Consider the following 24,519-nt stretch of genomic DNA (forward strand, 5'->3'; position numbering starts at 1 on the left):
TTCGACTCGGAGGGAGGAGGCGAGGGAGGGGGAGGAGGTGATGGAGGGATGCAGAGGAGGAGAGGATGCTAGGAGAGGCGGCCAGGAGGGAATTTATTGCAATCATTACACTTGATGGACTCAGTGAAGCTGCACTTCATACACACTGTCTGCCTGCTGTTTGTGTGTCTGTGTGTGTGTGTGTGTGTGTGTGTTTGTGTCTGTCTGTGTACATCTGTGTGCGTGTGTACACACATAATGGTGTGTATGCATAGAGTGCGCAATAAAAGTCACATTTACAAATATAAGAAGCCAGAGCACATTCAGACTGTCTGGATGTTGATTTGTTTGTGAGTGTGTCTGAGTGTGTCTAAGTGTGTGTGTGTGTGTGTGTGTGTGTGTGTGTGTGTGTGTGTGTGTGTGCGTGTGTGTGTGTGTGGAGTTAACATTTACCAGGATGACAGGAGGAGGGGGGAGGACAAAGGAGGGAAGGGCTGGAGGAAAACAGAGGAGAAGTTAGTTTAGACACATATGGCTCTCTCTTCCTCACATCTCTCTCTCCATCTCCCTCCATCTCTCTCTCTATCTCTCTTTCTATCTCTCTCTCTGTCTGGCTCTGGCTCTCCCCTCCTCTGGCCGTCGTTTCCTCTCCCAGACGAATCACACCTCCCATCTGTCCGTCATTACATTTGAGTCGTGGGAGTGATGATCATCATTTACTGTCTCACATTCAGCACACCGTCTATTTGCCTGGTAAACCAACGGCTGTCTCTCTGTCAAACGTACTGCCTGCCATTAATCTGTCTGTCGTTCTGTCTACACGTTTATCTGGCTGTTTTAAGATGTGTATCTATTTACATGTCTGTCTGTCTGGCCTATCCATATGTCCATATGTTTGTCTGTCTGTCTGTTTGTCTAGCATGTCAATCAGTCTGCCAAACATGTCTTTCTGGCCCTTCCATATGTCTCTCTGTATGTCTAACTCCCCTGCCTTTCTAGCCTAGTCTGTCTGTGTAACCTGTGTGTCTGTCTGTCTTTCTGTATAGACTCTCTGTCTATCTGTCGAGACTCGCTGTCGGTCTGTCTTTCTGTCCAGGCTCGCTGTCTGTCTGGCCTGTCCGTGTGTCTGTCTAAGCTGTCTTGTCTGTCTGACTAGACTCTCTGTTTGTCTAGACTTACTGTCGGTCTGTCTGGCCTGTCCGTGTGTTTGTCTACCTGTCTAACCTGTCTGTCTGTCTGTCTGTCTATCTATCTGTCTAGACTTGCTGTCTTTCTGTCTGCCCTATCCGTATGTGTGTGTGTGTGTGTGTGTGTGTGTGTGTGTGTGCGTGCGTGTGTGTGTGTCTCTTTCTTTCTGTCTAGCCTCTCTGTCTTTCTGGCCCACCATATGTCTGCCTTTCTCTCTGTCTTTCTGATTAAACTCTCTGTCTGTCTTTCTGTCAGGCCTCTCTGGCCGTCTTTCTGGCTTTATGGCTAGACACCCTCTCTACTCTGGCTCTCTATACATTGAGAATGTCATCCAACCATAAAGCCATCCTGCCCATGAACCGTGGAACCCACTCCAAATGTACACGTGTGTTAGTGGAGCAGCAGGCACCAAGTGGCTCACATGTGTGTATGTGTGCATGGATGATGAGGTCACAGCCAACAGAATAACGTTTCAGGCCAAATTAATTCCCTATACATCATGAAGCTTAATTCATAATGGTAGAGTTGAGCTTGGTAGATTGGGGAGAAGCTGGTGTGTATATGTGTGTGTGTAGGGGTGTGTGTGTATGGGTGCATGTGTATGGGTGTGTATGTGTGTGATAAAGCAACCAGAGAGCCGTTTCACACTCCATCACTCGGCGATTCTGCCCTGCGGATGACCCTGCCCGAGAGAGAGAGAGAGAGAGAGAGAGAGAGAGAGAGAGAGTGTGTGTGTGTGTGTGTGTGTGTGTGTGTGTGTGTGTGTGTGTGTGTGTGTGTGTGTGTGTGTGTGTGTGTGTGTGTGTGTGTGTGTGTGTGTGTGTGTGTGTGTGTGTGTGTGTGTGTGTGTGTAGTGTACAGTACTGATGTGTGCATAGTGTCCATTTGTCCATATCTGCAGCGAGTTGAGATCATGTAACTTGGTACATTCTACAGTGTCTCTTGCTAAACCAGCATTCATCTTGACTTCAACACGTTCTTCCCACATAAACATATACGGAGAAGAGATTCCCTTCAGGGGAGGATGGACACACGTGCACACAAAAACACATAGACACACACACGCAAAGACACACACATTCAACCCCCACATACATAACAGATACACACAGACACATACAACCACACAAATACACACACCTTCTAGACATTTGCCAGTACAGTTTCACGCCTGGGTGGGTTGAGTGAAAAATGACTTCACCTACTTACTAGATGTCTAGCATGTGTGTTCAAATGTGTATGTGTTCGTGCATGTGTGTCTGTGCTTGTCTCTAGCCTCCCCTACAGGGTATTTGTGTGTGTGTGTGTGTGTGTGTGTGTGTGTGTGTGTGTGTGTGCGTTAAGTGTGAGAGTGTGTGTGTCTGTGTGTGCCTATGTGTGTGTGTGTGTGCGCGCGCGTGCGTGCGTGCAGGAGAAGTCACCTCTAGGTCAGTTCATTGCCTATTGATCAGCAAGAACAGCAGAATTACCCTATTTTTTTATTCTAGATCAAAGAGCTTTGATCTTAAAATCTAAAAAGACACTAGAGGAAGATATAAAAAGGAACACAATAAAACCTGCCTCTCCTCAAGGTGGTTTTAAGTAAAGCTAGTGAAGCTGGAACTTCAAACCCAACTGCACCTGCTAAACATGTCATTAACAAAAATAATTATTAACAAACACACGTCATTTTAAAATGTTTTTTCTCCCTGCAGCCTTCCTCCAAATATTCTCAAATGTGCATCGATAAAAGAATAATCCCCATACGTCTAACACCTCCCTGTGTCTCAGTCTACCTGCCATGTCATGATGTAAAGACATATACGGACGAGAGCACACTCTTGGTTCAGACCTGATTCTGACCACCAGATCAGTGCTTGAGGGCTTTTATAGACCGGCCCTCAATAGGGGCCACAAGGGGGCACTGAGGGGTCTTCTGTAGCTTGGTTCGATATATAGGCAGAAAATTATGAAAAGATAATCCAATAATAACACAATATCATGATTGATATAGAGATTTGGAGACTCTTGCATTGGATATGTGGTGATGAGTCTATGTCTAATTGGTTTGTTCTGTTCCATCTGTCCAATTAAAGAAGCCCACTGTACCTCTCTGCCTCCAGCTCCGTGGATAGGAGAGGAGGCGGCAGCTGGCCGAATCACTGCCCGTCACGGTCACTTCCCGGTGCATTACATTATTATATGCATTAGATTATACCTCAACCTTTCCTTAGCTTGCCAGTGAACCCAAAATAATTTCTATGATCTTGAACATAATAGTCGATGTCATTCAGTCACTGTTACTCAAATGATAAAGTAGTTAAGAAAAAACAATGCTAAAATCTAATGTTTTCGCTAGTCTCTGCCAACTGGTTTATGAAAGTTTTATTCTGCACCGAACTCAAGTCCTGTTGCTTTCGTGAGGCGGGATTACAAAAGTGAGCCTGCGGCCGAGGGGTTTAGCAAACCACTGTGTTGAAGGAGGTCAGTCTGCTGTGCAACATTTATTTAGATCTCATGGTGTTCAAATTTGCACCGATCAGTAGCCTGGGAACCAGATGAATCTCGCGAGCTGATGTTTCATTTGCTCTGCTTATAATGCTGTAATCCATTTGGATGGTACGCCGTGAGTTGCAAATCTCCCGGCTTTCTTGCGGCATTTCACTGAGGCACGCCCCCTTTTGGTCGATCCCACTCGCTATTCTGAAGGGAGAGCGAGTTCAGTTAGGCTGATAGTACTACTCGTCAACAAAAATGGCTGCACCCGTAAAGTAATTAATCGTTTTTGTATTTGTATCAAGTTTGTCATTTTAATGTTGATTTTAAATGCTCTTACACACTTGATTACATTGCTACTTTACGCCGATCACCAATTTATGCATTGCATGGTCTTGCTGTGCGTGCAATACAATGTAAAATTGTGTTGTTTATTTTCAAGCTGGTTGGCTAAAGAGGCTAATGTAGCTAACAATAGCAATGACTAGCCATTGAGAAACTGGAAAGCAAACTACGACCAAAAGGGGACGTGCCTCCGCAAATGCCGCAAGAGAGCTGGAAGATTTACAACTTACGACTTGCACGTACCGGCGTACCATACAAATGGATAACACCATAAGGTCTGGCTTCCCTCCTATACAAAAAGATCTCTGCCTGATTTCAAGATGGACCGACCAATCACAACCGTGTATCTAATATGAGGTGGGATCAATAGGATGATGGTGCAGAGGTCAGCCGTAGAGGCATCCTCAACAACAACAGATTAGGTTGGAAGTACGGCCAAAAGCTTTTTTGTGAAAATATAACGTCCAGTTGGTTTATTGCTGTCTCGATCAGCAGCAGCCCTCTTTGTTGTGGTTGAAGATGCCTCTACGATGCTCCTCTGCAGCGTCTTCCTATTTATCCCGCCTCATATGAGACAACTGTTGTTAGTGGTCGGTCTTTCTCATGCCGGGCATCCTTTTGTATGGAAGGGGAGAAAGACCTTAGACCTAATCATGACGTTAGAGAATTGTCTGAAACCCAGTTTACTCAAACAGGGGGATAACCGACACTTTAAAGTGCTGCCTTTCTTGGGAGAGACGCGTAAGGCTATGTAGACTGTAGAAAATGTCGACCGGCTTCTTTGAGAAGCCTCAAAGACAACACCTTTAACCCACACAGCACATCATTTGTATGCTTTCGACACAGTGTACAGCCACTGCCAAGTATCTACAGTGAGTGCAACCTAGCAACCACAACCTTACGCATTGTTCGTGTTCCTTTTTTAAATAGCAAATGTTAACATTAATGCAACGCCCACACGGTTCTGAAGGGCCAGGCTCCGATCCTGGACGGGGCTGTTTGAAATGAATGATTGTTCAGTCAGGGCTCAAGTTGTCATCGTTGTTTATACAGCTAATGAAACCGATACGTTATGAGATTGCCGAACCAACGCATTACAGAAAATCAGTATAAACAGGAAATACCAGCAGACTGTGAACAAGAAAGCTGGATGTTTTTACCACCTGACCCCTGACTGCTCTGCCTCCCTCCATCTCTTTTTAGAGATAATATGACTGACACATTTTGATTTGTGTTTTAGTCATTATAAACCATGGCCACTGTCTGTCCATATCGCTTTAGTCCCCTGCCCTGTGTGTGTGTCTTGAAGAGCAAACTCAAACACAGCAGCAAAACCACACACACACACACACAGAAACACGTACGCATACACATCTACATCACTGATTAAATAATGCTGAAAAGATGTAAACGTTCAAAGAAAAGATCAGACGAGGTGGAGATGGGGGTTCTGTTCGACAAATCCTCTGAAAATCCTTCCTTGCTGCTTTGCATGTCTCCATGGAGAGCAGGAGGGAGTGGGGAGGGTAGTTGAACATTTGGGGGAGGGGGGGGGATGTTGTTGGTTAGTGTCCTCCATCTTCCAGAGTTCATTGACTTAGATTGACCAAGAGAGGGAGAAAGAGACATGCAGGGAAATGGAGAGACAGACAGAGACAAAAACTGAGAGATACAGAGAAAGAGAGAGAGAGAGAGAGACACAGAGACAGACTGAGAGAGACAGAGAAAGAGAGAGAGATAGAGAGAGAGAGAGAGAGAGAGAGAGAGAGAGAGAGAAAGACACCGAGAGAGACAGAGAGAGAGAGAGAGAGAGACAGAGAGAGAGAGAGAGAAGGTCAGTCTGGGATGATCGAATACGTACTCTATGCCTCCCCCTCTCCCTTTCCTTCTCTGTCCAACTCCTTCCTCCTCCATCTCTTCTGCCTTTACAAAAAGCTGTTTTCTGGTTCTGACAAGGACATACACACAAACACACACACACACACACAAAGAGAGAAAGTAGCACACAGTATTTTAACCCCACTCTCACACTGTGTTCACCTCCTCCCTCTAGCTTTTCTCTGTCCTTTCCGCCCATTTGATCTTCAAAACCTCAGATTGTTTTTTTCATTGGGGGGGGGGGGTCAGTGTCCACAGTTCATTACCTCCCTGGGACCATGACCCTGGGTGGACCTGGACCCTGTGTTGGACCGGGAGCCTCTGTGGACCAGGACCCTGTGTGTTGTTATTTGTTTCCTAAGGCATCCGATATCGCTTGATTCATTGCCAACGCAGCCTCGAGCCAACAGCTGCCGATACTGTGCTCTGGGTGTCTGACCGGTCCACTCACAGTGATGCGGTGCGTGCATCAGGTCACACCTGACCACACCTGACAGCCACTGAGGCCACAGTGTACTAAGCAGGCGGGGAACAGAGCTAATGAAACGCTTTACTTTGGCTGCAGCGTGGGCCCAGCCACAAACGTGATCGCCAGAGGCCAGGACTGTAACCCAGAGTGAGACTGTTCCTGGGATCCTCGGGGCGCCGCAGTATTTCAGACTTTCTTTATCTCAGACTTTCACTATCTCAGCCATCTCTTGATCAGAGCCATCTCCTCCCCCTACACCCAGCCGTCCCCTCCCTCTCCCGCACCCTCTCGTCTCCCCTTATCTCTCTTTGCCATTCCAAACTTTTCCGTGTCCTTCATTCCACTGTTCGCCCTCCCCGTCCTCTCCCCCTCTTCCCTCTCCACAGCCACACCTCATTCCTTCCACCCCTTCCCATCTCACTCCCGACAAACAATCTGCTCTTCATCCAAACAGCTCCCTCCTCACCCCGCCCACTAGCTCCATCTTCTCCTCGGCCTCCCTCCCTACTCATCCCCCCCCCCACCAGGCCTGCATACCAACCATGCCTGGCGTCACGCTGCATGTTTTCCCCCACCACCACCAACGACCCCACCACCAGCACCCCTCTGAACCAACGAGCTTAAAGCTAAGGTAGGCCATCTGTTTTAGAAGCATTTTCTGGTTATTTTTGTTCAAATTGTCTTTCCATCCAAATCAAATCAATAAATTGAAGGGTCGGACAAAATAAAGAAAATTGTTGTTGTCTATGGCTGTCGCAGGCGTGTAATAAGCCAATCATTTCATTCGGGTCGAATGAAAAGATTGGACGGCCTACCTACCTAGTACCTACCTATACATACCCACCCGGCTACCTGCGCACACTCATTGAGCATGACTGGAATCTTCCGAAGCCTAGGCAGGCCTGGCTTTGGAGGGAGTGGCTTAAGAGGGAGGCTTGAAGTGGGGGGTGGGCTTTTTTTCGGTTGGATACTTTCAAAATCGAGCTTACTGGCTGGTTTCTCCAAATTGCCTACCCTGGCTTTAATCCCCCTCCACCGGCATGCAGATGCCCCCCCCCCCCCCAGCCCAGAACCCCTGCATGGGAATCACTCATGGTGGTGCAGAGCTGGGGTGCGGAGGGCAGCGTGTGGGCCCTGCAGCAAATCTGATGGAGGTGGGCAGGAGGCCAGAACTCTCACACAGAGCCTGATGTCATTTTAACACACACATTCACACAACCACACACACACACACACACACACGCATTCAAATACACACGCATTCACTCTCTCACACACACACACACGCACACGCACACACACATGTTACAACACAGCATGTAGGCAGGCACTATGCTTTTTAAAAATGATATGGTGAGGCCAGGATGAGTAACACATAAGAAATTAACACACAAGAAGACACACACATAAACACACAAACACACGCACGCACACACACACACACAGAGGCAGAGTGAGCAACCTACGTGCGATAATCCTCATTGTGCTGCGCGCAGTGCTGAAATGACTTGTGCTGCTCCAGGTTTAGTGGATCTCTTATCAGAGTTGTCAGGCGGGCGGATCTGCAGTGCAGCGACAACGTGGCTAGGGTAGAAAAACAGACACACTGTCAGGACGAGTCCCTGCCGCTCTGTGTGTGTGTGTGCGTGTGCGTGTGCGTGTGTGTGTGTGTGTGTGTCTGTGCGTGTGCGTTTGTGAGTGTGTGGTGCCTGTGTGCGTGCGTGTGTGTGTGTGTGTGGTGAGTGGGTGTGTGTGTGCGCGCTCCGTGTCTGAATACTCGTTAGGAGCTCTTAGGAATTCCTGCCAAGAATTCATGCAAGGTTACTTTCTGAAGTTGGTATGCAAATACACGGCACTCACCAGATGCCTTAACAACCTACACCGTTTCACGACTGTATCTGAAACCTTGCAGTGGGAACTGCGATTGAAAGGACGGCGTCGCCGTTGAAGCGATCAAAAGGCAGCTAGCAGAGATGCTCGCTGGCTGCTCATGGCGGTGTGTTTCACTCGCTACGCTGAAACACTTGAGACTCCACACCTCTAGGAGGGCTGGACGACAGGCCTTCAGATGGGAACCGACGCCCAAATCTGCTGCATAGAGGCAGTGGACCTGACCAGACACACACAGGAAGTACAGAACAATAACGCCAGGTGGCGGGACGGGCCAGCTGGACTTCCTCATCCTTCGGCGCTTCAATGTGAGGCCAAGTCACCGAAAAGTAAATCAAGGTGGCCTTGCAGCAACAATGCATCTCTGTCATGAGGTAACCATCAGATTATTAGGAAAGAAAAAAAAAAGTACTTACTTTACCATGGATGGAAATTTACTCATCCATCCATGGTAGCAGTCCAAGGCCTCGCGGTGCACGCACGTACACACACACGTTCGCTAGCACACACATGGACATGCACACAGACAAACACGCAGACAATTTGTCCAGAACCCCCCCCCTCCCACTCCCGACTTTATTTTATTTTTTTAATTGTATACGACTCTCCGCGGAGCAATGGCACCCGGTGTGTGTTTCAGGGTTCATGAGCTTCAGTGTTGAAGCAGGATGAAGTTGCTGTGCTACGGGCACACAGAAGCACTCAGAAACCAAAGCAGCAGTGAAAAGGATCCGGTGTTCAGCGCGGGGGCCGACACACTCAACACTCATGCATTGTGTATAGTACGCCTCGCGCACGTCGCTAGGTGCGCGCAGCATCAGCGATGCTACAGTTAGCGGTGACTAGGAACCAGAGACAATGCAGACTTTACTACGACGCTCGCGTTGAGAGGAAATTCTTGAAGGATGAGAATAAAGAAAACGGAGCCTATGAAAGACACAAAAGATTCCAGAAGTGCTAATAAATGACTTAATGACTGGCTTGAAGTACCAACCTGGTGATTTTGCCATTTTGGTGTAGATTTAACAATTGCATGTGGGATGATAGCGTTTCTCCAGTAGGCCAGTAAGAGTTCACACAGAATGAATCATCTAGTATTGACTGTGGCAGGGAGCAGAAAGCAAAGCTCACCTGAAATCTCTTGTGATTTGCAACCAAGTCTTTGAACACGCTGTCGTAATTGAAATTTGAAATGTCAAAGTTTGCAACCATATACGCTTGTTCCGTGCTCGATCGCAAGCCAGCCACACAGGCAACCAACCAGACAGACAAACAGATACATAAATGGATAGACAGAGACAGATACAGTCTGATCGATAAATAGATAGATAGACGTAGACACAGATTGATAAATAGATAGACAAGACAAAAGACAGACAGACAAACAGCAGACAGATAGAAAGACAGAGAGACACGTTCAAATTTGCCATCCGGAATACCGACTACAAACAGTAAATCCCGAGCTACGGATTTAGAGAGGAAATTACACATCAAACTCAGGCCAGTGAAAAAGGCTTGTTCGGGCACACTGAAAAAAACTTAAATTCAACTTACTTAAAATTTAATTTCCCCTTATCAGAGTTCTGCATGACATGTTGCACACACAGCTAAACACAAATCCCCCAACCCATTACTCAAACTAAGATTCAATCTTAAAATCTTGATGTTATGTGTGTGTGTGTGTGTGTTTGATTGTGTGTGTGCGTGTGTGGGTCTGGTGCGTGTGTGTTTGTGTGTGTGTGTGTGTGTGTGTGTGTGTGTGTGTGTGTGTACCCCCGTATCCTTGAGTGTGTCGGAGGGGATTAATTGAGGCATTCTCTTACGCAAATACAATTTAAGAAAAAACATAATCACCATAGTAATGAGCAAGAAGTGAACAAGCATTGACGGCGTGACGGTTTAGAGACAGGTTCTCTGAGGACACTGTCCTCTCAAACCTTACATTACAGAACCTCTGCACCCAGTGTTCCTGCTCCCCTGTATACGGGCGGTCAAGAGACAGTGACAAAGAGAGAGAGGGATAGACAGTGAGAGAGAGAGAGAGAGAGAGAGAGAGAGAGGGAGACAGAGTGAGGGAGGCAGAGAGAGAGAGAGACAGAGACAAAGAGAGAGAGAGAGAGAGGGATAGACAGAGAGAGAGAGAGAGAGGGAGCCAGAGTGAGGGAGGCAGAGAGAGACAGAGACAAAGAGAAAGAGAGAGGGATAGACAGAGATCGAGAGAGAGAGAGATCAAGAGAGAGAGGGAGACAGAGTGAGGGGGGCAGAGAGAGAGAGAGAGACAGAGAGATAGAGAAAGACAGTGACAGAGACGGAGAGAAAGAGAGAGAGAACGAGAAAGAGTAAGAGTGAGGGACACAGAGAGAGAGAGAGAGAGAGAGAGAGACAGAGAAAGACAGACCCAGACGGAGAAGGAGAGAGAGAGAGAGAGAGAGAGAGAGAGAGAGAGAGCAGACTGAGAGCGGGACAGAGAGACAGAGAGAGAGAAAGAGGCTTGTCCTAGTAACAGGAACCATCTGTTGTAGGTCTGACAGACCAGAGAGCCAGAGGGAACACAACGCTTCCGGGCCTTTTTCCCTCTCTCCCTCCAATTCTCCATCTTGTACCCTTCATCGCTTCATCAATCTCTCTCCTATCCATTAATTTCTCTCTTTGTACTTTGGATTGTGTGTGTCTGCTCTCTCCTTGCGTTCCCCCCTCTCCCACTCGCTGGGACAAAGCAGCGAACAGTGCAAGGCTGTGGTCAAGAACAGAAAAAAAAAAAAAGGAATCTCTTTGCTTTGCATGAATGTTCTTCTCTCAGTGATCAGTCTCCCTCTATCGGTCTATCTCTCCCCCCCTCCCTCCCACACACACATACACACACACAAACACACACACACTCACAGACAAGCACACACACACACACAATCTCTCCATTCACCCTTCTCTCGCCCTCCCACTCGTGTGCTCCTCACGCTGTCGTTCCCTTGTGGTGTCCGCCCATGTCCTCGGCCTGGCCCTCTCGTTCACGTGGCGTTGTGTGTGAGCTAGGGCAGTGAACTTCTGACTAGTACCGTGCTGCAATATGAGTCTTTAGATGGCCTGTGATCCCTGTACGCCACAGAGGCACAGAGGCACAGAGGCACAGCGGCAGCGCAGCAACAACAACCCCCCCATCCCCCCCCCCCCCCCCCCCCCCCCCCCCCACCCCGTCATACCCCCCCTGACTCCATCTTGAGGGCGTCGGCACAGGATCCCGCTGTGCAACACGTCTTTATCGTATGCCACGCAACGCTCCTCCATGCATGCTTTGTTTTGTGTCCCCCCCCCCCTCCCCCCCAACAAACTTTCTGTCTGTTTGTGTCTGCGTTGTTTCTCTCGCCAAGGTGCGCTCCTCTGGAGCCCTGAAATGTGAACGCCACGCCCGCACGCCGCAGCACCGCCTCAGAATACCCATTGTTGTACGATGTTGCGGTTTGCATGCAGCGATGTTCCTGTGTCAGCATATGCAGAAGACACGGCTCTGTGTGTGTGTGTGTGTGAGCGTGTGTGTGTGTGTGTGTAGGTGTGTGTGTGTGTGTGTGTGTTGGACGTGTTTTGAAGGTATTAAGGGTGTGTGTTTGCGTGTGTGTGTGTGTGTGTAGGTGTCTGTGTGTTGTAAGACAGAGCGGGGTGGGAAACCCACTCTTGCGGGGTTTGATTACACAGCGATAGTGACACCTGTCAAGTTGTCACTATCACCAACAACAACAAAGAGCGGGCCAGGGATCTGGTTTCCCCGCTGCCCTCCGAGTCACCTCCTCCCACCCCACGCCCCCTCTCCGCACCTCCCTTCCCCGCTCCTCCCTGCCCGCTCCTCCCATGCTCTTCCTGACCTGTGTACATCCAACGCTAGCCGGGAGAAGTATGGCCTCTATCGCGTGTCATTGCCCGCCGCCGCGCTCCAGTTTGTGGTGGGGGTCTCTTAAAGAATAAATAAATATAGATGCGCAAGTAAATATAGGCTATTATGACACGGCTCTTCTCAATGCCCTGCAACGCTCCGTTCACTTGCATGGGCCCTTCAAAACAACGCCAGCGTCTTCCGTTGCTGAGCGACGTCAACGTCTTTGGCTAAGTATTTCTCTGCTGATCAACACTACGAATGGTAACAAATAAAGTGTAAAAAGTGAAGTTTGTTTTGCAAGTAGCCGCTCATTATCGAAAATAAGCCCCTTCAGGTCGAAGCAAGACACCTCTGTTTCGCGTCGGTGTCCGGTGCGCCCTGTCTGGGCTTATTTTCCCGATAATGAACGGCGTTCTACTATCCCTTACTTAACGTCAATATTACTCTGCATGTGGCAAGGAAAATAGTTTTATTTGTAATTAGAATATTATGCTGTTGTATTTTCAGAGACCCCCACAGATATTTGAGCTTGCTGCTTTCATGGGAGCCAGACCTCTCTCTATGGGAGCTCAGCTCCCACTGGCTCCCACCTAACTCTCCCCCACCCCCCCTCTCTCCACCACCCCCTCGCTCCACTAGGCCCCCCCTTTTCGCCAGCCCCCCCCTCTCCACCACTACCCCTCTCGACCACCACCCCCCCTTCTCCACCACCCCCTCCCCTCTCTTCACCCCCACCCACCTCTCTCCACCCCCGCCATCCACCACCACCCCTCTCTCCATCGCCCCCCCAGTTCTTTCCATGTCCACGGCGAGTTTAAACACAACAAGAACAGATAAACAACGTTATAACGCAAGAATGTGATTTGCAATATTTTGTTTTTTGTTTTCAGGTCCATCAGAGAACCGTGCAGAGGAATCACGGTTAAAACATTTCCGGCTAAATTATTATGGCGCCATGCATCAAGAAAGAAGAGTAATGTGCTGTCAGTGGCACCAATTAGACTGCATCTAGCCACTCTCATGCTCTCAAAACAGCTCCAAGGTTCCCATTTGTTCCAGAAGAGAAAGAAAAATGTTCATGTGTCTGTTTTTGTCAGACACTCCTGCATCAATACAATAATTTGGATGTTAAAGTGCTGCAAAAAAAAGGACAACTCTCGCTCAAGTCAATAATAAGCACAATACATTTGTTTTTTTCTCCCTTTGTGTGAAATTAATTTTGGATCCTAACCAGGGTTGGAGACGGAGAGGTTCTGAGAGTGTAAACACCCATGAATTATCGAGTCACTGTTCTTTGCTCGGCGGGATTGTCCATCGACTGAACAAATGTATATTTCAGTCTACTTGTGCCTGTTGGAGGTGAGGTTTCACAGCTTTTGAGGAAAAAAAGGCAAGAAAAGAAAAGCATTGTGTATGCCTAGTCACTGCTATCCAGCTATTGATCGCCGAGATCCATCTTGGTGATACTGCGAGGAGCTTATAAACTATCCTTCATGAGTCAAGCTAGTTAGAATAAAAAATAATAATTATTGTAGTTGCAGACTACAAGACTGTAAACCTACCCATCTCATTAATGTATATGTCATTCCTTCCACCATGTTGAGCAATTTGAAAATCGTTGAAATATAGAAAAAGATTTGAATGTAATTCTCTGCTACAGGCGAGTGCCTGCTGCAGTCTGCCATGTTCATACCGTCTTGATTCACCAACTTGAACCAGACTTGGCAACAAGCAGGGGGCTATCTATTATTGGTCTGACAGCTTCAGCGCAAGTACTCACACATACACAGGGAGACGCACGCATGCACGCACACACACACGCAAAGGGAACCAAACAGGAGGACAAAAACTGCTTGTGTGACCTGCCGAGGAAGACTAGCAGAGCAACCGTAGAAATCACAGGTCTTTAACTGCTGCTTGACACACACACACATACATACACACCCTCACACACACACATATGCGCACACCCACACAGACACACTCGCACACACACAAAAAAACACCCAACCATCCATAGAGGAAAGCACCCATACACAAACACACACACACACAGACACACACCCACCCATAGAGACAAACACACGTACACACAGGCATGCATGCACACACAAACAAGTACGCCAACCCACACAGACAAACACACACACAAATTCACAGCCGCTCACACAGACAAAAATACACACATACACAAAGAGATGCACACCCACCCACCCACAGAAACACAAACACACGCATACGCACACACAGACTTAAACATACTCACACACACAGACAAACACACACACACAAATATACATGCACCGAGTCACCGACATACACACACACAGAGGAAAGCACTAGGTAAAAAAGTGAAGGTGAAGGTGACGTGTCCTCTCCCTGGGTCTAGCGCCGGACAGGTCTGAGGCCCGCATCAGGGGACAGGCGGGGCCCGTCTGCACACCACTGGGTCTTGTCTCTCGCCAGCTGAGTCCCACCCCTGGATACTGGACAGCACACAGCGGCCTGCGCACCGACAATGTCAACGTCAAGGACGCAGTGTGTCCTCGCTAAAGGGCATCCTTAGGGTTTGGTATTAATAGCCACCCACTTGCCACACTTTTGAGTCGATGGGGTTGGATAGTGAAAGTTTCTTTGAAACAGCCTACTCTTAACAAGCTTGCGCTGTATTGATTGCTTTAGTTAGCAGCAGGCCGTTTTGGTTTTGATGCTCTAAGCTAGCTTTACCTTCAATCACAATGGATAGCAATAACCTGCCAGTTTGGTGTCAAAACATTTTGATACTTTTCAATTTGCCAAAATTTTCAATGTGTGAATAATGAATAAGAAAAAATAAGAAAAATAGACCAAAATGTCAAGACTTTTTTTTAAGACAAAATTTCAGCCACAACTTTTTTATTTTTCACTGAATCCATTTCAAAACGGCATAGGCCTTGGAAATAATAATTAATGGAAAACATCAAAACTTATAAAAGCTATAAGTACTAAGAGAGTTGAAGTGAATAACTTAAATTGGTGCTATAAAACCGGTATGCTGGACGGCCCCCATTAAACCCGGTCCTGGGCATGGCATGGGGAAGGTGTAATTACCAACATAGCTATCCATTACTTTAAAACACCCTTCCTCACACCGCCAGGATGAATTAGCTGCGATTACCAGGGATGGAACATTTAAAAGACTCCACGAAGGACAATCCGACGGCCAAAAGTGCCCTAGAGGCACTCAAGCTGCAGACACACAAACACATCCGCACGAACACACATAGACACACGCACATGCTCGTCGATCGATCAATAGAGTGGGGCTTTGCATTTGAAACGCAACAGGACATGCTGTTCGTCTGTCCTTACAACGGTGTTTGGAGTAAAAGCTAACATGTGTCCTCTTAGCTCTGTTCCAAACTAACAAGATAACAGAATACATGTCGAATGTTGACTCCCACTAACCACTAGCATGTTTACCAACAACTTGTTAATCACTTTTGCGGTAACCGCTAACTTGCTAACCACATGCTAGCTACGCTTCGCAGTGGCCGAGGTACGAGACCTGCAGTCCTATGCTATTCCCTTTGCTCGATGCTATGCTATGCCCGACATTCCCTCCCTCGTTCAACCCACTGTCCTGTCTCTTTCCACTCTCCTGTCCATAATGGCATGAAATATATCAAAATAATAACATTTGTCTATATCATGAACAAAAACGCTAATTTGGACAATCAGCTGATGAAAAGTTATGATGTGTGTTATGATGTGTCTTTACGATGGAGAAAGGTTCCAAAGAGGAGATCTGGGTAAGTATTGAATGCAGCCCCCTCTGTAGGCCTTGTTGTCGCTCAGCAACGCGCGAGGCCTCCATGTGGATGTGGGTCAGTACCGCCCGCCCAGACGGTCCGGGTCGGGGCACCTGACACGCAGCCAGCTATGTCAACCAGCCCCCCCCCCCCGGCACTCTGCTCGTAAATAAAAACATCAACCACTCAGATAGTTGGACAGGGGACGGGCAGGAATCATGATACCTCGGAGGGGGAAGAGGGAGGGAGGGAGGGAGGGAGAGAGAGAGGGAGAGAGAGAGAGGGAGGGAGGGAGAGAGAGAGAGAGAGAGAGAGAGAGAGGGAGGGAGGGAGAGAGGGAGGGAGGGAGGGAGAGAGAGAGGGAGGGAGGGAGGGAGGGAGGGGGAGAGAGAGAGAGTTAGTGAGAGAGAGTTAGTGAATATAATAAAGAGTAAGAGAAAGAGATATAGAGAGATAGAGACAGAGAAAGAGAGACTGAGTCAGGGAGTGCCTGATCATCAAGAAGTGTATCAGAAAGCAGCACATTGAGCAGTAAATCCCAGATAAAGCTTGCTGGATCACTCTTCCATTGAACATGCATTGTGCTTATAGAGTGAGAATGCATTGCCTGGACGTCAATAGAGCCAAAACACACATAACTAAACACTTACAGGAGACTTCAGAAGCTTTACCGGAGCAGATACTACACCTCTCAGGTTGGGTAACATGGCTCAGAAGAAGAACAGCCAGTACAGACAGCAGCTACAGCTTGAAGCTAGACGTAGAGGAGACGTAACATGGTCTCATGGGTTTCTGCAGGTTGTTCATTTATCATACAAATGTCAGCCATCTGTGTTTGTTTGAATCAGACAAAGCTACACAGCTGAGTATAGCACTAATATCATTAATTAATACTATCATTAGTATTGACATCAATGACAGAGGATCAAAGAAAAAACAAGATATCTATAAAGGTGGGTCTGACTTCGATTGTCCTCCCAAAAAAGAAAATTTTACAGGTCACAGAGCCGTTCTGCTGTGCTGGTCAACAGAATCCATCAAATTCAGACTTCTCCCTGAAACATTCATGTGGAGCAGCCGCGATCGATTCTGCTGACAGGGCGGCTCCGCGACAGATTTTTAATGTATTATTAACTACAACAATAAAACAACGCCATCAAAGGTGTGAGTAGCCTTATTATAAAACGAGCCAGCCAGCCTAGTCAGACTCAACTGTTTCACAGACATTTAGCCACTAGTGAATAAAAAGCCTTTTAAAAAATAGAAGTCACATGGTGCTCAAAGAACTTTAGACGTCTCAAAACTTCGAAAATGTGATGAAATTTTTACTTCAGCTGCCACAGCAACAGCCGACGAGAGCAGACTATGGGAAAATAGAAGGCAAAATACAAACAATGAATGGACGTGAATGAGCATAGTATTGGCAGCGTCGAAAGGCCTGACTCCATTAGTGGCACAGGTAACTCCTTACCGGACCCTCCTACATGGGGGACCAGAGGGGCTCGCTGTGGGTCAGATTGCTATGCACACCGCAACGCACTGCTCCCACGGTGCGGTAGAAAAACACCATTTGGGGCAACATTTGAGGACCTCATTGTGGTATCATGATGCATTTTTTTTAATTAATACCAGGAAGAACCTGGCATCAGTGTTTCTGCACTATTTGCAGCATTTTTACATATTATTATGTTGGATGAGTGGGCTCTGAAAGCACCTGTCGTCAGTATTTAGTGTTTTTATTTTCACCGCTCTACCCCTGGGTAATTATATGCAGCAGACAGTGTCAGAGTGATAATCTACCTGAACTTGGGTAAAATGGCTTTGTTGCAGTAAAAACACATTTGGCTTTTCCTGGCTGTGCTCAGCCTGCCGGCGTCTCCCATGGCGATAGCCGAGTGTCAGACCGGCTGTCGGAGCTCACCTTCCACCCAATCAATGACTCTCACTCTCTCTCTAATTCTCTCTCCCAGTGCCACTTTGACTTCACGTTCTATCTTCCTCAAATCCTGCAGACTCTCTCTCTAACTCTATCTCTACTTTCTCTCTCTCTCTCTCTTTCTTTCTCACTCTCTCGCGCTCTCCCTCTCTCACTCTCACTCTCCCTCTCTCTCTCTCTCCCTATCGTCTCTCTGCTAACCCTCTTTCACTCCTGCCCCCCACCTCTCTCTGTCACTCTCTGCCATTATCTAGCTGTGTCTAGACTGGAGAAAAGACCTTTGCTTGCTCGATGAGGCGTGTGTGTGTGTGTGTGTGTGCCTTCTCTGTGCTTTAAGTGGCTAAGTGCAAAGGTCACATAATGGATGGAGTCGCTGTTGAACTGTACTCTATAAATGATCAGGCAGACAGAGACAGAGAGCGAGCAAGAAAGAGAAAGAGAGAGAGAGAGAGAAGACAGAGAATAGATTCAAACTGACACACATGCACAGGCATGCGCACGCACATACACACGCCCGCATCCAAACCAACACCCACATGCTCGTGCACACAGACAAAAACACACATGCATGCACACAAAAATGCACATACAGAGCCAAACAAAAAAAACAATAAAGAAAAGTGACATATTGTCTGTATAATGGAAAGATAAAGTCTGAAGTAGATGTCTTTATTTCATGTGTGTCTATATTTCTATGTGACATATAGAAATAAAAAACAAGCCTGTATGTTTTTAATATAAGTGCCACATGGACTGAACTGGTTGTTAAAGTGCACTCAAGGAGCTGTTGAACCAGATACATGAGGACGAGGAGATGGTTCGTACCTGGCCCTGGTTAGGCCAAATGCAATCTGGACTTATGTCGGAACGTTATGGAGCTCACAACACAAAACACACGCGCACACACAAACATACACTCCCGCACAAGCATACACATAGACAAACATGATGTAGTTGCGTGTTGCAAAATGAATGGTTTCCAGGGGTAAGAGCAAAGTGTAAGGCAATACGGCCAAGAATTGGGTGTAGAGGTGAGAAAAACAATAACAGAGAGATGGGAGAAAGAGGGAGAGGGGCAGAAAAAGAGGGAGAGAGTGGGAGATAGAGAGGGGAAGGGGAGATGTTAGAGGGATAGAAAGAGAGGGAGAGAGAGGAAGATAGACAGGGAGATATAGAGGGAGTGAGCGAGGAGAAAGAGGTAAAGAGAGGAAGAGAGAGGGGAAAGAGACAGCTAGGGAGAGAAACAGCTAGGAGAGAGGGAAGGAGGTGAGAGATAGAGGGAGAGAAAGAGAGGGAGGAAGAGAGAGAGAGGGAGAAAGATAGGGTGGGAGAAAGAGAGAGGCAGGGAGAAAGAGAGAGGGAGAAAGAGAGAGGGAGAAAGGGGTGGAGAGAAAGGGAGAGAGAGGGGGGGGGGATACAGAGGAAGAGACAACACTGCTGCATTGCAGCAATAGCGGGCGAGTATTACTGCTTGTGAAGGCCCAGCACTCCCTGTTCCTACAGAACTCTTCCCCGTGTCTCCAGGCCGGTGTTGTGGGACGGGGCGAGGGGCCGCAAAGTTACACAAAACAACTAGGAGCTCATTTTAATTGTCGTTATTCTAAGATAACTCTACCTTTGCCTCACAATCTCAAAAAGTGCACGCCTCATCATGGCTACTAATTATATTTAGCTAAACTAGCTAATCAAATCTTCAGTCTATCTTTAGCCATCTCTTTTGATGGCGTAGTGAGCCAGTGTGATGTACAATACAGTTCTAGTTTAGTTTTTAAGTATTTCTACACAGATGCTAAAATAAATAACTTCAAAAAGTCTGAAAACTGTTGTGATGTCGGAAATATTCCAATCCTTCTGTTGAAGTAACAACACTACGCTGTCATCCTGCTGAGAACAGGAAGTAGAAAGCGGCTGCGGCAGTCAGCCGATGGGTCCTTTAATGGCCCCTCCAGCCCACCCTGCCGCCACACACCGGAGCCCCGTCGTTAAAGCTGCAGCAGTGTGCAGAGACACTCCGGGACGTACGCGCTATACAGTGCATGTGGGACGCCGGAGATAGAGGTAAAGCCCCATAGCTATCCTACTAGGTTCTGCCTCTGGTTTGACTCTTGGCTCTGCCGGCATTAGCTACTAACATAATAGAAACTTTCCCAGAGACCCCTATTGGTCCTTGTGATCCAGTCTAATATGGTGCACTCCCTGCATGGGCGAAGAACAGCAGATACAAGCTACAGTTCTGAATGTATAAGGGTTGAGTCATGGAAAATATTAGCTCTAACCTAGTTCAAAGAGAGGGACATAGAGAGAGGGACAGAGAGCGAGGGAGAGGGAGAGGGAGAGGGAGAGGGAGAGGGAGAGAGAGAGAGAGAGAGAGAGAGGGAGGGAGAGAGAGAGAGAGCGAGAGAGAGAGAGAGAGAGAGAGATAAGAAGAAAGGGAAAGAGGGAGAAAGAAGGGCAGGGCAGGGGCCACTGCTACTGCAGCCAGCCAGCCAGGCTGCCAGTCAGTCAACCAACCAGCCAGCCTGACAAAAAGTCAGTAAGCCAGCCAGCCAGCCATCCTGGCAGGCAGTCATCCAGCCAGAACAGTCAGTCGGACCAGGTTGTCAATCAAATCTGCTACTGCAGAGTGGTGCAGTGCAATAGCCTGCCTCTCTCTCAGTGATCTTTCTCTCCCTTTCAAAAACAGGGGCATTACGCATGAATAATGATTTTGAATTCCAGGCCTCCCCCCACACACACACGCCTTTCTGGCCAAAAATACCCACCATCACTGATTCACTGATTATCCAAACCCAACATTGACATCATGCTAGGATATCAAACAATCCTCTTGCCCCTCTCATCAGCCAATCATATCACGACACCAGGCAGTGTAGAGACAAGCGCAGGGAATATGTTAAACCATCGTACCCTAAGTATAAGGGTAGGACTTGAAGCACCGTGGATCCGATGTCTCAGTCATACATTATGGATAACAAAATCACTAAAAATATCTTCAACTTCTGTTCTAAATTAAACCTGGAGGGGGCACTGATACTGATATTGGTTTATTCTCCCATAATGATATTCCATGACGTTTGCGTCTCCAGTTGCCCAGTACCTGTATCAACACAGGGTCCTGTAGAGTCCAGGCTCTCTGGTCCTCCGGCGCCCCTGGGGATCCAACCTCACAAGCCATTTCACACTTGACAGAGTGTCTTCTGTGTTGCTGCTGTCAGCGTTCTGGACCCCTGCAGAAAGACCCGGTTCTGGCTGCCCGGGCAGAGACAAGGGACTGGTGGCTGAGTGAGTGTGTGTGGGGTTGTGTGTGTGTGTGTGTGTGTGGGGTTGTGTGTGTGTGTGTGTGTGTGTGTGTGTGTGTGTGTGTGTGTGTGTCTTAAAGACAGGCAACAGAGTGGCACAAGCCATTTGAATTTCAATTCCCTTCTTTGCCATAAAAATGAAGGCAGCGATTCAATTCATACATTCAGAAATATTCTACGAAGGAAGGAATAGTAAAAAAGGAGACGCTGGGCAGCTCTGAGTTCATGAATTTTACTCATCGTTTTAAATTGGACTGAACACTGCAGAGGGAGCAGCCATAGATATGCTTATTTAGTGCATGCCTGCAAGACAAGGAGGGAGAGAGAGACGGACGGGGCGAGAGAAAAATGAGAGCTTGTCAGAGAAGAGATGTGTCTGTAGAAAGATTTACAGAACTAGAGACAAGGAGAGAGTATGCGAGAGAACACCGGACTCTATCACACAGGACCCAATCACACAGGACCCAATCACACACGCACCAATCAAAGACCTCTCTATTTATCAAGCAGAAAATGATAAAAGGTCTTGTTTTCTAGAAACACCCATTCAGACAGAATCTCTCTCTCTCCCTCCCCCTCCCTCTCTCTCTCCCCCCCCCCCCCCCCCCCCCCCCCCGTTAAGGAGTCCCAGAGCCCTGCAGATCAACGTCTGTACTGCACCAAGAGGCTGTGGGGCAGGGGAGGGCGCTGCTGTTTGGAGAGAGCAGCTTATGGGCGGTGTGAGTGGGGCAGGAATCCCTGGTCTCAGAGGGATTGTGGTTCAGCGTGGCGGTGGTGGAAGGGAAATTGGACTCCCCCACTACACCCGTGTATCCGTTGTCTTTATACAACCCTTAAGTTGGCCCTTACTCAGTATTTGGATAGCGAGGCTATTTTAGTAGGTATTTTATATACTAGCAGTCCCACGACGAAGGGACCGGAACTGGGCTGACAGACTGACAGGTGGACAGACAGACGTCCGACATCCCAAAGTCGTGCCTCATTAAAGGTGTGCAATCCCCTCCAAATAGCTCTACCACCTACCATCGAGTCATCCGTCTAAAGATAACCCGGACGTTCCGGACAAAGAACGACAGGGTTTGGACGAGAGAAGTGGAGCATTGGGACAGGAACCAGACCTTAGCATACCGGACCTAACTGGAGCGATACTGCGACCACCAGGCTCTGCCGCCCGGCTGACTGCAGGCCATCAGAGGAGAGAGGACCCAGCAGAAGACGCAGCCTGGTGCATCAGAGGTGCGCTTCGAGGCCCGGTGAGCGACCATCTGTCCCAGGGCTGAGGAGGCCAGGAGAGCTTCTCCCACTGAGCATGTTCCCACCATATGCTGCTGAAGCTACAGTGAACACACACACACACACACACACACACACACACACACACACACACACACACACACACAGGCAGGCAGGCAAACACACATTCTTGCACACCCATGTGAATGCAGCCACGTACACACACACACACAATCACACAAACACACACTCTCGCACACACACAGGCACACACAAAAGCACATATACAGGCACACTCACATGCACGCACAACCACATGAATGCAGCCACGTAAACACACCCACGTGCAAGTTAGCATGCACACTCGCTCGCACACACACTCATTCACTCACTCACACACACACACATACACACACATACTCCCACCCGCACACACTGACACAACATGTCATAGTGTGACATTGTAATTGCATGGTATTGCTTAGACTCCAATAGTTTGATTTGGACGGGGCATTGTGTGTTAGACTGTATCAGGTGTGGTCTTCTCTGAAATCTAACCGTAGGTTCTGTTGAAAATGCTGGCCAATCAGAGCCAAAGTTATGGTTTGTCTTTCACTTAGCTTGGACTGGGATTGATTGTTAGCGTTATGGACCGGATAGTGTGTCTAGGAACAGTGAGTATACTTTGTGCTGTTTGGGTGTAATGCACATAACATCAGCGAGGGAAATAATCTGCAACATCAATAGAGGATCGATGTCTGATGCAAATGAAGCATTGGCCTCTGGCTGGCTCATTGATCACTTTGCCACACTGAGTTTAGAGTTTAAAAGGTGCATCACTTCACATGGAATTCTTCTAAATTCCCCGGGCTGTACTGGAGGACACCTGAAGGAAGCTCCATGCGGTCTTGTAGCAGTGTTAACACACACATCAAATCAATGGGTAAGGAGAGAATGATGAAAGAGAGAAAAAGAAGGAGAGCCTACCCAGACAGCAGCCCAACTAGCTAGACAAGTAACCGACAGGCTTATAGACAGACATACAAAGCAAAATAGAGTTTGAATGCCTTAGGAAATGCCAGAGAAATGTGTAAGCTGGGCACAGGGCAGGTTCACATGTCCAGAGAGGGCCAGGGGGAGAGAGCCAAAGAGAGAGAGAGAGAGAGACAGAGAGAGAGAGACAGAGACAGAGACAGAGACAGTGAGAGAGAGAGAGAGAGAGAGAGAGAGAGAGAGAGAGAGAGAGAGAGAGAGAGAGAGAGAGAGAGAGAGAGAGAGAGAGAGAGAGAGAGAGAGAGAGAGAGAGCAGGGCGGCTGCCTGCCAGCCAGCAGCCAGACTGCAGGTCTTGTGATCTACCCACGTCAGAGACAACCGATCCCAGCGTGCGGCAGGAAGCATTCCACCTTCCCTGTCCTGCACCACTATACCCCCTACACTGACGTCTGGACAGCTTCACAGTCCACACACACACACACACACAGAGACACGGCCAGACATGGACACACACACACACACACACACACACACACACACACACACACACACACACTAACATGCACATGCTCACACACACATACACACATGCACGCATAGACACAAACCAAACGCAGTTGCATGCATACAAACACCCACAGGCACACACACACACACACACACAACCACACACACTAACATGCACATGCTCACACACACATACACACATGCATGCATAGACACAAACCAAACGCAGTTGCATGCATACAAACACCCACAGGCACACACACACAGACGCATGTGTGGACGCATGCACGCACACACTAATAAAGGCAAAAAGTTGAAAGCAAAAATGTTAATTAGCATAGAAGTAGGTGAATGTTTCATGTGGGGAATGTCTACTTGTTTTACTATGGAGCGGATGGAATGGAACAAATAAATGAGTGAGAGACACTGAGACACAGAAGTAGAAAGAGAGGTATACAGAAAATAAAAATACGAGACAAAGAGATAATTAGAGAAATAAATATATTCAATAGATAGGAATTTCCCATAGTAAAGAAGAGTTCAAAAGAAAGAATGAATGGCAGAGCGAGAGAGAGATAGGGAGACATTGGTAGAATGAGGGAGAGGGCTAGAGAGAGATAGCGGGCGATATAGAGAGAGGTAGAGAGAGAGGGGTAGAGTGAGAGGGAGC

At 47.8% G+C, this 24,519-nt stretch overlaps 1 protein-coding gene across 2 annotated transcripts in view; it reads right to left on the reverse strand.

Annotated features, from left to right (window-relative positions):
- LOC307089659 (low-density lipoprotein receptor class A domain-containing protein 4-like) overlaps nucleotides 1-24,519 on the reverse strand; it is a 141,343-nt gene that overhangs the window by 108,506 nt on the left and 8,318 nt on the right. Inside the window, exon 2 of one of the 2 annotated variants that reach the window (XM_079756046.1) lies at nucleotides 7,801-7,918. The exons of the other annotated variant lie outside the window; for it this stretch is intronic. The gene's annotated coding sequence lies outside the window, so the exon portion shown is untranslated. The remainder of the gene's footprint in view (nucleotides 1-7,800; nucleotides 7,919-24,519) is intronic. 2 annotated transcript variants of the gene reach the window in all.

The sequence above is a fragment of the Pollachius pollachius genome, assembly GCF_949987615.1.
Source record: "Pollachius pollachius genome assembly, chromosome: 1".
Classification (NCBI taxonomy): Eukaryota; Metazoa; Chordata; class Actinopteri; order Gadiformes; family Gadidae; genus Pollachius; species Pollachius pollachius.